Source organism: Schistocerca americana, chromosome X (assembly GCF_021461395.2).
Source record: "Schistocerca americana isolate TAMUIC-IGC-003095 chromosome X, iqSchAmer2.1, whole genome shotgun sequence".
Classification (NCBI taxonomy): domain Eukaryota; kingdom Metazoa; phylum Arthropoda; class Insecta; order Orthoptera; family Acrididae; genus Schistocerca; species Schistocerca americana.
Window position 1 is genome coordinate 20991938 of NC_060130.1, and position 13087 is coordinate 21005024.

The window sequence follows — 13087 nt, forward strand, 5'->3', positions numbered from 1 at the left end:
AGAATGCCTCTTCCTACTGTCTATGATTTGAACCATTCCTGTGACACTAGTTGTAGATTCCGATGCTTCACTTCAGGTTTACTGTATCCCCCTGACGTTATTATGGATGATGAGACACAGAAATTGCATCAGAATTAAATAGAAAAAGTCACAATGCCGACTTAAGTACAAGAAGACTGACTCTTCCTTCTGGCTATGTTTTGAACCATTCCTGTGACACTAGTTTTTGATACCGATGCTACACTTCAGGTTTACAGTATCCCTGTGAGCATCTTATTGACGATGAAACACTGAAATTGCATCGGATGTAAATAGAAAAGGCACAATGCTGACTTAAATGCAAGAAGACTGACTCTTCTTACTGTCTATGATTTGAACCATTCCTGAGACACTAGTTATAGATTCCGATGCTTCACTTCAGGTGTACTGTATCCCTTGGACCTTCCTATTGACGATGAAACACAGAAATTGCATCGGAATTAAATAGAAAAGGCACAATGCCGACTTAAGTACAAGTAGACTGACTCCTGGTACTGTCTATGTTTTGAACCATTCCTGTGACACTAGTTGTAGATTCCGATGCTTCACTTCAGGTTTACTGTATCCCTCTGACCTTCTTATTGACGATGATACAGAGAAATAGCATCGGAATTAGATACAAAAAGCACAATGCCGACTTAAGTACAAGAGGACTGACTCTTCTTGCTGTCTATGTTTTGAAACATTCCTGTGACACTCGTTATAGATTCCGAAGCTTCACTTCAGGTTTACTGTATCCCATGGACCTTCTTATCGACGATGAAACACAGAAATTGCATCGGAATTAAATACGAAAAGCACAATGCCAACTTAAGTACATATAGACTGACCCTTCCTATTGTCTATGATTTGAACCATTCCTGTGACACTAGATATAGATTCCGATGCTTCACTTCAGGTTAACTGTATCCCTCTGACCTTCCTATTGACGATGAAACACAAAAATTGCGTCGGAATTAAATAGGAATGGCACAATGCCGACTTAAGTACAAGAAGACTGACTCTTGTTACTGTCTATGTTTTGAACCATTCCTGTAACACTAGTTATAGATTCCGATGCTTCACCTCAGGTTTACTGTATCCCTCTGACCTTCCTATTGAAGATGAAACACAGGTATTGCATCGGAATTAAGTAGAAAATGCATAATGCCGACTTAAGTACAAGAAGACTGACTCTTCTTACTGTATATATTTTGAACCATTCCTGTGACACTAGTTATAGATTCCGATGCTTCACTTCAGGTTTACTGTATCCCTTGGACCTTCTTATTGAGGATGAATCACAGAAATTACATCGGAATTAAATAGAAGAGGCACAATGTCGAATTATGTACAAGAAGACTGACTCAATTTACTTACTATGTTTTGAACCATTCCTGTGACACTAGTTATAGATTCCGATGCTTCACTTCAGCTTTACTGTATCCCTCTGACCTTCTTATTGACGATGAAACACCGAAATTGCATCGGAATTAAATAGAAAAGGCACAATGCCGACTTAAGTACAAGAAGACTGACCCTTCTTACTGTCTATTTTTTAACCATTCCTGTGACACTAGTTATAGATTCCGATGCTTCACTTCAGGTTTACTGTATCCTTCTGACCTTCTTATTGACGATGAAACACATAAATTGCATCGGAATTAAATACAAAAGGCACAATGCCGACTCAAATACAAGATGACTGGTTCTTGTTACTCTCTATGTTTTGAACCTATCCTGTGGGACCGGTTTTAGATTCCGATGCTTCACTTCAGGTTTACTGTATTACTTGTACCTTCCTATTGTCGACGAAACACAGAAATTGCATCGGTATTAAATTGAAAAGGCACAATGCCGATTTAAGTACAAGAAGACTGACAATTCTTAATGACTACGTTTTGAACATTTCCTGTGAGACAAGTTTTAGATTCCGATGCTTCACTATATGTTTACTGTATCCCTTGGACTTTATTATTGACAATGAAACACAGAAATTGCATCGGAATTAAATACAAAAGGCACAATGCCGACTTAAGTACAAGAAGACTGACTATTCTTACTGACTATGTTTTGAAACATTCCTGTGACAGTAGTTATAGATTCGGATGCCTCACTTCAGGCTTACTGTATCCCTTGGACCTTCTTATTAACGATGAAACACAGAAATTGCATCGGAATTAAATACAATAGGCACAGTGCCGACTTAAGTACAAGAAGACTGACTCTTCCTACTATCTATGTTTGAACCATTCCTGTGACACTAGTTATAGATTAAGATGCTTCACTTCAGGTTTACTGTATCCCTCTGACCTTCTTATTGACGATGAAAGACAGATATTGCATCGGAATTAAATAGAAAAAGCACAATGCCGACTTAAGTACAAGAAGACTGACTCTTCTTACTGTCAATGCTTTGAACCATTCCTGTGACACTAGTTATAGCCTCCGATGCTACACTTCAGGTTTACTGTATCACTTGGACCTTCTTATTGATGACGAACCACCGAAATTGCATCGGAATTGAATACGAAATACACAATGCCGACCTAAGAACAAGAAGACTGACTCTTCTTACTGACTATGTTTTGAACCATTCTTGTGACACCACATATTGATTCCGATGCTTCACTTCAGGTTTACTGTATCCTTCTGACCTTCTTATTGACGATGAAACACAGAAATTGCATCGAAATTAAATAGAAAAAGCACAATGCCGACTTAAGTACAAGAAGACTGACTCTTCTTACTGACTATGCTTTGAACCATTCCTGTGACACTAGTTATAGCCTCCGATGCTACACTTCAGGTTTGCTGTATCCCTCCGACCTTCTTATTGATGATGAAACACAGAAATTGCATCGGAATTAAATAGAAAGGGCACAGTGCCGACTTAAGTACAAGAAGACTGACTCTTCTTACTGTCTCTTTTTTGAACCATTCCTGTGACACTAGTTATAGATTCCGATGCCTCCCTTGAGTTTTACTGTATCCCTCTGACCTTCTTATTGACGATGAAACACATAAATTGCATCGGAATTAAATACAAAAGGCACAATGCCAACTCAAATATTAGATGACTGGCACTTGTTACTCTCAATGTTTTGAACCTTTCCTGTGAGACCTGTTTTAGATTCCGATGCTTCACTTCAGGTTCACTGTATTACGTGTACCTTCCTATTGACGACGACACACAGAAATTACATCGGAATTAAACAGAAAAGGCACAATGCCGACTTATGTACAAGAAGACTGACTCTTCATAATGACTATGTTTGAACATTTCCTGTGAGACAAGTTTTAGATTCCGATGCTTCGCTATATGTTTACTGTATCCCTTGGACCTTCTTATTGACGATGAAACACAGAAATTGCATCGGAATTAAATACAAAAGGCACAATGCCGACTTAACTACAAGAAGACTGACTCTTCCTACCGCCTATGTTTTGAACCCTTCCTGTGACACTAGTTATAGATTCCATTGCTTCACTTCAGGTTTACTGTATCCCCCTGACGTCATTATTGATGATGAAACACAGAAATTGCATCAGAATTAAATAGAAAAAGGCACAATGCCGACTTAAGTACAAGAAGACTGACTCTTCCTTCTGGCTATGTTTTGAACCATTCCTGTGACACTAGTTTTTGATTCCGATGCTACACTTCAGGTTTACTGTATCCCTGTGAGCTTCCTATTGACGATGAAACACTGAAATTGCATCGTATGTAAATAGAAAAGGCACAATGCTGACTTAAATACAAGAAGACTGACTCTTCGTACTGTCTATGTTTTGAACCATTCCTGTGACACTAGTTATAGATTCTGATGCTTCACTTCAGGATTTACTGTATCCCTCTGTCCTTCTTATTGACGATGAAACACAGAAATTGCATCGGAATTAAATACAAAGGCACAATGCCAACTTAAGTACATATAGACTGACTCTTCCTACTGTCTATGTTTTGAAACATTCCTGTGACACTGGTTATAGATTCCGATGCTTCACTTCAGGTTTACTGTATCCCATGGACCTTCTTATCGACGATTAAACACAGAAATTGCATCGGAATTAAATACAAAAGGCACAATGCCAACTTAAGTACATATAGACTGACCCTTCCTATTGTCTATGATTTGAACCATTCCTGTGACACTAGTTATAGATTCCGATGCTTCACTTCAGGTTAACTGTATCCCTCTGACCTTCCTATTGACGATGAAACACAGAAATTGCGTCGGAATTAAATAGGAAAGGAACAATGCCGTCTTAAGTACAAGAAGACTGACTCTTGTTACTGTCTATGTTTTGAACCATTCTTGTAACACTAATTATAGATTTCGATGCTTCACCTCAGGTTTACTGTATCCCTCTGACCTTCCTATTGAAGATGAAACACAGATATTGCATCGGAATTAAGTAGAAAATGCACAATGCCGACTTAAGTACAAGAAGACTGACTCTTCTTACTGTATTTATTTTGAACCATTCCTGTGACACTAGTTATAGATTCCGATGCTTCACTTCAGGTTTACTGTATCCCTTGGACCTTCTTATTGACGATGAATCACAGAAATTACATCGGAATTAAATAGAAGAGCCACAATGCCGAATTATGTACAAGAAGACTGACTCATCTTACTTACTATGTTTTGAACCATTCCTGTGACACTAGTTATAGATTCCGATGCCTCACTTCAGGTTTACTGTATGCCTCTGACCTTCTTATTGACGATGAAACACAAAAATTGCATCGGAATTAAATACAAAAGGCAATATGCCGTTTTAAGTACAAGAAGACTGACTCTTCTTACTGTCTATGTTTTGAACCATTCCTGTGACCCTAGTTATAGATTCCGATGCTTCACTTCAGGTTTACTGTATCTCTTGGACCTTCTTATTGACGATGAAACACCGAAATTGCATCGGAATTAAATAGAAAAGGCACAATGCCGACTTAAGTACAAGAACACTGACTCTTCTTACTGTCTATTTTTTAACCATTCCTGTGACACTAGTTATAGATTCCGATGCTTCACTTCAGGTTTACTGTATGCCTCTGACCTTCTTATTGACGATGAAACACATAAATTGCATCGGAATTAAATACAAAAGGCACAATGCCGACTCAAATACAAGATGACTGGTTCTTGTTACTCTCTATGCTTTGAACCTATCCTGTGGGACCGGTTTTAGATTCCGATGCTTCACTTCAGGTTTACTGTATTACTTGTACCTTCCTATTGTCGACGAAACACAGAAATTGCATCGGAATTAAATAGAAAAGACACAATGCCGACTTAAGTACAAGAAGACTGACTCTTCTTACTGACTATGTTTTGAACCATTCCTGTGACACTAGTTATAGATTCCGATGCCTCACTTCAGGTTTACTGTATCCCTTGGACCTTCTTATTGACGATGAAACACAGAAAATGCATCGGAATTAAATAGAAAAAGCACAATGCCGACTTAAGGACAAGAAGACTGACTCTTCTTGCTGACTATGCTTTGAACCATTCCTGTTACACTATTTATAGCCTCCGATGCTACACTTCAGGTTTACTGTATCCCTCCGACCTTCTTATTGATGATGAAACACAGAAATTGCATCGGAATTAAATAGAAAAGGCACAATGCCGACTTAAGTACAAGAAGACTGACTCATCTTACTGTCTATGATTTGAACCATTCCTGTGACACTAGTTATAGATTCCGATGCTTCAATTCAGGTTTACTGTATCCCTTGGACCTTCTTATTGACGATGAAACACCTTAATAGCATCGGAATTGAATACGAAATGCACCATGCCGACTTAAGTACATGAAGACTGATTCTTGTTACTGACTATGCTTTGAACCATTCCTGTGGCACCACTTATTGATTCCGATGCTTCACTTTAGGTTTACTGTAGCCCTCTGACCTTCTTATTGACGATGAAACACAGAAATTGCATCGGAATTAAATACAAAAGGCACAATGCCGACTTACGTAGAAGAAGACTGACTCTTCTTACTCTCTATGTTTTGAACCATGCCTGTGACACTAGTTATAGATTCCGATGCTACACTTCAGGTTTGCTGCATCCCTCCGACCTTCTTATTGATGATGAAACACAGAAATTGCATCGGAATTAAATAGAAAGGGCACAATGCCGACTTAAGTACAAGAAGACTGACTCTTCTTACTGTCTCTTTTTTGAACCATTCCTGTGACACTAGTTATAGATTCCGATGCCTCACTTGAGTTTTACTGTATCCCTCTGACCTTCTTATTGACGATGAAACACATAAATTGCATCGGAATTAAATACAGAAGGCACAATGCCGACTCAAATACAAGATGACTGGCTCTTGTTACTCTCAATGTTTTGAACCTTTCCTGTGAGACCTGTTTTAGATTCCGATGCTTCACTTCAGGTTCACTGTATTACGTGTACCTTCCTATTGACGACGACACACAGAAATTACATCGGAATTAAACAGAAAAGGCACAATGCCGACTTAAGTACAAGAAGACTTACTCTTCATAATGACTAAGTTTGAACATTTCCTGTGAGACAAGTTTTAGATTCCGATGCTTCGCTATATGTTTACTGTATCCCTTGGACCTTCTTATTGACGATGAAACACAGAAATTGCATCGGAATTAAATACAAAAGGCACAATGCCGACTTAAGTACAAGAAGACTGACTCTTCCTACCGCCTATGTTTTGAACCATTCCTGTGACACTAGTTATAGAATCCATTGCTTCACTTCAGGTTTACTGTATCCCCCTGACGTCATTATTGATGATGAAACACAGAAATTGCATCAAAATTAAATAGAAAAAGGCACAATGCCGAATTAAGTACAAGAAGACTGACTCTTCCTTCTGGCTATGTTTTGAACCATTCCTGTGACACTAGTTTTTGATTCCGATGCTACACTTCAGGTTTACTGTATCCCTCCGACCTTCTTATTGATGATGAAACACAGAAATTGCATCGGAATTAAATAGAAAAGGCACAATGCCGACTTAAGTACAAGAAGACTGACTCTTCTTACTGTCTATGATTTGAACCATTCCTGTGACACTAGTTATAGATTCCGATGCTTCAATTCAGGTTTACTGTATCCCTTGGACCTTCTTATTGACGATGAAACACCTTAATAGAATCGGAATTGAATACGAAATGCACCATGCCGACTTAAGTACATGAAGACTGATTCTTCTTACTGACTATGCTTTGAACCATTCCTGTGGCACCACTTATTGATTCCGATGCTTCACTTTAGGTTTACTGTATCCCTCTGACCTTCTTATTGACGATGAAACACAGAAATTGCATCGGAATTAAATACAAAAGGCACACTGCCGACTTACGTAGAAGGAGACTGACTCTTCTTACTTTCTATGTTTTGAACCATGCCTGTGACACTAGTTATAGATTCCGATGCTTCACTTCAGGTTTACTGTATCCCTCTGACCTTCTTATTGACGATAAAACACATAATTTGCATCGGAATTAAATACAAAAGGCACTATGCCGACTCAAATACAAGATGGCTGGCTCTTGTTACTCTCTATGTTTTGAACCTTTCCTGTGTGACCGGTTTTAGATTCAAATGCTTCACTTCAGGTTTACTGTATTACTTGTACGTTCCTATTGACGACGAAACACAGAAATTGCATCGGAATTAAATTGAAAAGGCACAATGCCGATTTAAGTACAAGAAGACTGACAATTCTTAGTGACTACGTTTTGAACATTTCTTGTGAGACAAGTTTTAGATTCCGATGCTTCACTATATGTTTACTGTATCCCTTGGACTTTCTTATTGACAATGAAACACAGAAATTGCATCGGAATTAAATACAAAAGGCACAATGCCGACTTAAGTACAAGAAGACTGACTATTCTTACTGACTATGTTTTGAAACATTCCTGTGACAGTAGTTATAGATTCGGATGCCTCACTTCAGGTTTACTGCATACCTTGGACCTTCTTATTGACGATGAAACACAGAAATTGCATCGGAATTGAATACAATAGGCACAGTGCCGACTTAAGTACAAGAAGACTGACTCTTCCTACTATCTATGTTTTAACCATTCCTGTGACACTAGTTATAGATTAAGATGCTTTACTTCAGGTTTACTGTATCCCTCTGACCTTCTTATTGACGATGAAACACAGATATTGCATCGGAATTAAATAGAAAAAGCACAATGCCGACTTAAGTACAAGAAGACTGACTCTTCTTACTGTCAATGCTTTGAACCATTCCTGTGACACTAGTTATAGCCTCCCATGCTACACTTCAGGTTTACTGTATCCCTCAGGCGTTCTTATCGATGATGAAACACTGAAATTGCATCGGAATTGAATAGAAAAGGCACAATGCCGACTTAAGTACAAGAAGACTAACTCTTCTTACTGTCTATGTTTTGAACCATTCCTGTGACACTAGATATAGAATCCGATGCTTCGCTTCAGATTTACTGTATCACTTGGACCTTCTTATTGACGATGAAACACAGAAATTGCATCGGAATTAAATAGAAAAGGCACAATGCCGACTTAAGTACAAGAAGACTGACTCTTCTTACTGTCTCTTTTTTGAACCATTCCTGTGACACTAGTTATAGATTCCGATGCCTCACTTGAGTTTTACTGTATCCCTCTGACCTTCTTATTCACGATGAAACACATAAATTGCATCGGAATTAAATACAAAAGGCACAATGCCGACTCAAATACAAGATGATAGGCTCTTGTTACTCTCAATGTTTTGAACCTTTCCTGAGAGACCTGTTTTAGATTCCGATGCTTCACTTCAGGTTCACTGTATTACTTGTACCTTCCTATTGACGACGAAACACAGAAATTACATCGGAATTATATAGAAAAAGCACAATGCCGACTTAAGTACAGGAAGACTGGCTCTTCTTAATGACTATGTTTGAACATTTCCTGTGAGACAAGTTTTAGATTCCGATGCTTTGCCATATGTTTACTGTATCCCTTGGACCTTCTTATTGACGATGAAACACAGAAATTGCATCGGAATTAAATACAAAAGGCACAATGCCGACTTAAGTACAAGAAGACTGACTCTTCCTACCGCCTATGTTTTGAACCATTCCTGTGACACTAGTTATAGATTCCAATGCTTCACTTCAGGTTTACTGTACCCCCTGGCGTTATTATTAATGATGAAACACAGAAATTGCAACAGAATTAAATAGAAAAAGGCACAATGCCGACTTAAGTACAAGAAGACTGACTCTTCCTTCTGGCTATGTTTTGAACCATTCCTGTGACACTAGTTTTTGATTCCGATGCTTCACTTCAGGTTTTCTGTATCTCTTGGACCTTCTTATTGACGATGAAACACCGAAATTGCATCGGAATTAAATACGAAAGCCACAATTACGACTTAACTACAAGAAGACTGACTCTTCCTACTGTCTATGTTTTGAACCATACCTGTGACACTAGTTATAGATTCCGATGCTTCACTTCAGTTTTACTGTATCCCTCCGACCTTCTTATTGACGATAAAACATAGAAATTGCATCGGAATTAAATACAAAAGGCACAATGCCGACTTAAGTACAAGAATACTGACTCTTCTTACTGACTATGTTTTGAACCATTCCTGTGACACTAGTTATCGATTCCGAATTCTCACTTCAGGATTACTGTATCCCTTGGACCTTCTTATTTATGATGAAACACAGAAATTGCATCGGAATTAAATACAAAAGGCTCAATGCCGACTTAAGTACAAGAAGACTGACTCCTCCTACTGTCAATGTTTTGAACCATTCCTGTGACACTAGTTATAGTTTCCAATACTGCACTTCAGGTTTACTTTATCTTCTGACCTTATTATTGATGATGAAGCACAGAAATTGCATCGGAATAAATAGAAAAAGCACAATGCCGACTTAAGTATAAGAAGACCGACTCTTCCTACTGCCTATGTTTTGAACCATTCCTGTGACACTAGTTAAAGATTCCGATGCTTCACTTCAGGTTTACTGTATCCCTCTGACCTTCTTATTGACGATGAAACACAGAAATTGCATCGGAATTAAATAGAAAAAGCACAATAACGACGTAAGTACAAGAAGTCTGACTCCTCTTACTGACTATGCTTTGAACCATTCCTGTGACACTAGTTATAGCCTCCGATGCTACACTTCAGGTTTACTGTATCCCTCTGACCTTCTTATTGATGATGAAACACAGAAATTGCATCGGAATTAAATAGAAAAGGCACAATGCCGACTTATGTACAAGAAGACTGACTCTTCATACTGTCTATGATTTGAACCATTCCTGTGACACTAGTTATAGATTCCGATGCTTCACGACAGGTTTACTGTATCCCTTGGACCTTATTATTGGCAATGAAACACCGAATTTGCATCGGAATTGAATACGAAATGCACAATGCCGACTTAAGTACAAGAAGACTGATTCTTCTTACTGACTGTGCTTTGAACCATTCCTTCGACACCACTTTTTGATTCTGATGCTTCACCTCATGTTTACTGTATCCTTCTGACCTTCTTATTGACGATGAAAAACAGAAATTGCATCGGAATTAAATAGAAAAGGCACAATGCCGACTTAAGTACAAGAAGACTGACTCTTCTTACTGTCTCTGTTTTGAACCATTCCTGTGACACTAGTTATAGATTCGGATGCCTCACTTCAGGTTTACTGTATCCCTTGGCCTTTCTTATTGACGATGAAACACAGAAATTGCATCGGAATTAAATAGAAAAGGCACAATGCCGACTTAAGAACAAGAAGACTGACTCTTCCTACTGTCTCTGTTTTGAACCATCCCTGTGACACTAGTTATAGATTACGATTCTTCACTTCAGGTTTACTGTATCCCTCTGACCTTCTTATTGACGATAAAACACAGAAATTACATCGGAATTACATACAAAAGGCACAATGCCGACATAGGTACAAGAAGACTGACTCTTCCTATTATCTATGTTTTGAAGCATTCCTGTGACACTAGTTACAGATTCCGATGCTTCACTTCAGGTTTACATTATCCCTCTGACCTTCTCATTGACGATGAAACACAGATATTGAATCAGAATCAAATAGAAAAAGTACAATGCCGACTTAAGTACAAGAAGACTGACTCTTCTTACTGACTATGCTTTGAACCATTCCTGTGACACTAGTTATAGCCTCCGATGCTACACTTCATGTTTGCTGTATCCCTCCGACCTTCTTATTGATGATGAAACACAGAAATTGCAACGGAATTAAATAGAAAGGGCACAATGCCGACTTAAGTACAAGAAGACTGACTCTTCTTACTGTCTCTTTTTTGAACCATTCCTGTGACACTAGTTATAGATTCCGATGCCTCACTTGAGTTTTACTGTATCCCTCTGACCTTCTTATTCACGATGAAACACATAAATTGCATCGGAATTAAATACAAAAGGCACAATGCCTACTCAAATACAAGATGACTGGCTCTTGTTACTCTCAATGTTTTGAACCTTTCCTGTGAGACCTGTTTTAGATTCCGATGCTTCACTTCAGGTTCACTGTATTACTTGTACCTTCCTATTGACGACGAAACACAGAAATTACATCGGAATTAAATAGAAAAGGCACAATGCCGACTTAAGTACAAGAAGACTGACTCTTCTTAATGACTATGTTTGAACATTTCCTGTGAGACAAGTTGTAGATTCCGATGCTTTGTCATATGTTTACTGTATCCCTTGGACCTTCTTATTGACGATGAAACACAGAAATTGCATCGGAATTAAATACAAAAGGCACAATGCCGACTTAAGTACAAGAAGACTGACTCTTCCTACCGCCTATGTTTTGAACCATTCCTGTGACACTAGTTATAGATTCCAATGCTTCACTTCAGGTTTACTGTATCCCCCTGACGTTATTATTAATGATGAAACACAGAAATTGCAACAGAATTAAATAGAAAAAGGCACAATGCCGACTTAAGTACAAGAAGACTGAGTCTTCCTTCTGGCTATGTTTTGAACCATTCCTGTGACACTAGTTTTTGATTCCGATGCTTCACTTCAGGTTTTCTGTATCCCTTGGACCTTCTTATTGACGATGAAACACCGAAATTGCATCGGAATTAAATACGAAAGCCACAATTACGACTTAACTACAAGAAGACTGACTCTTCCTACTCTCTATGTTTTGAACCATACCTGTGACACTAGTTATAGATTCCGATGCTTCACTTCAGTTTTACTGTATCCCTCCGACCTTCTTATTGACGATAAAACATAGAAATTGCATCGGAATTAAATACAAAAGGCACAATGCCGACTTAAGTACAAGAATACTGACTCTTCTTACTGACTATGTTTTGAACCATTCCTGTGACACTAGTTATCGATTCCGAATTCTCACTTCAGGATTACTGTATCCCTTGGACCTTCTTATTTATGATGAAACACAGAAATTGCATCGGAATTAAATACAAAAGGCTCAATGCCGACTTAAGTACAAGAAGACTGACTCCTCCTACTGTCAATGTTTTGAACCATTCCTGTGACACTAGTTATAGATTCCAATACTGCACTTCAGGTTTACTTTATCTTCTGACCTTATTATTGATGATGAAGCACAGAAATTGCATCGGAATAAATAGAAAAAGCACAATGCCGACTTAAGTATAAGAAGACCGACTCTTCCTACTGCCTATGTTTTGAACCATTCCTGTGACACTAGTTAAAGATTCCGATGCTTCACTTCAGGTTTACTGTATCCCTCTGACCTTCTTATTGACGATGAAACACAGAAATTGCATCGGAATTAAATAGAAAAATCACAATGACGAAATAAGTACAAGAAGTCTGACTCCTCTTACTGACTATGCTTTGAACCATTCCTGTGACACTAGTTATAGCCTCCGATGCTACACTTCAGGTTTACTGTATCCCTCTGACCTTCTTATTGATGATGAAACACAGAAATTGCATCGGAATTAAATAGAAACGGCACAATGCCGACTTATGTACAAGAAGACTGACTCTTCATACTGTCTA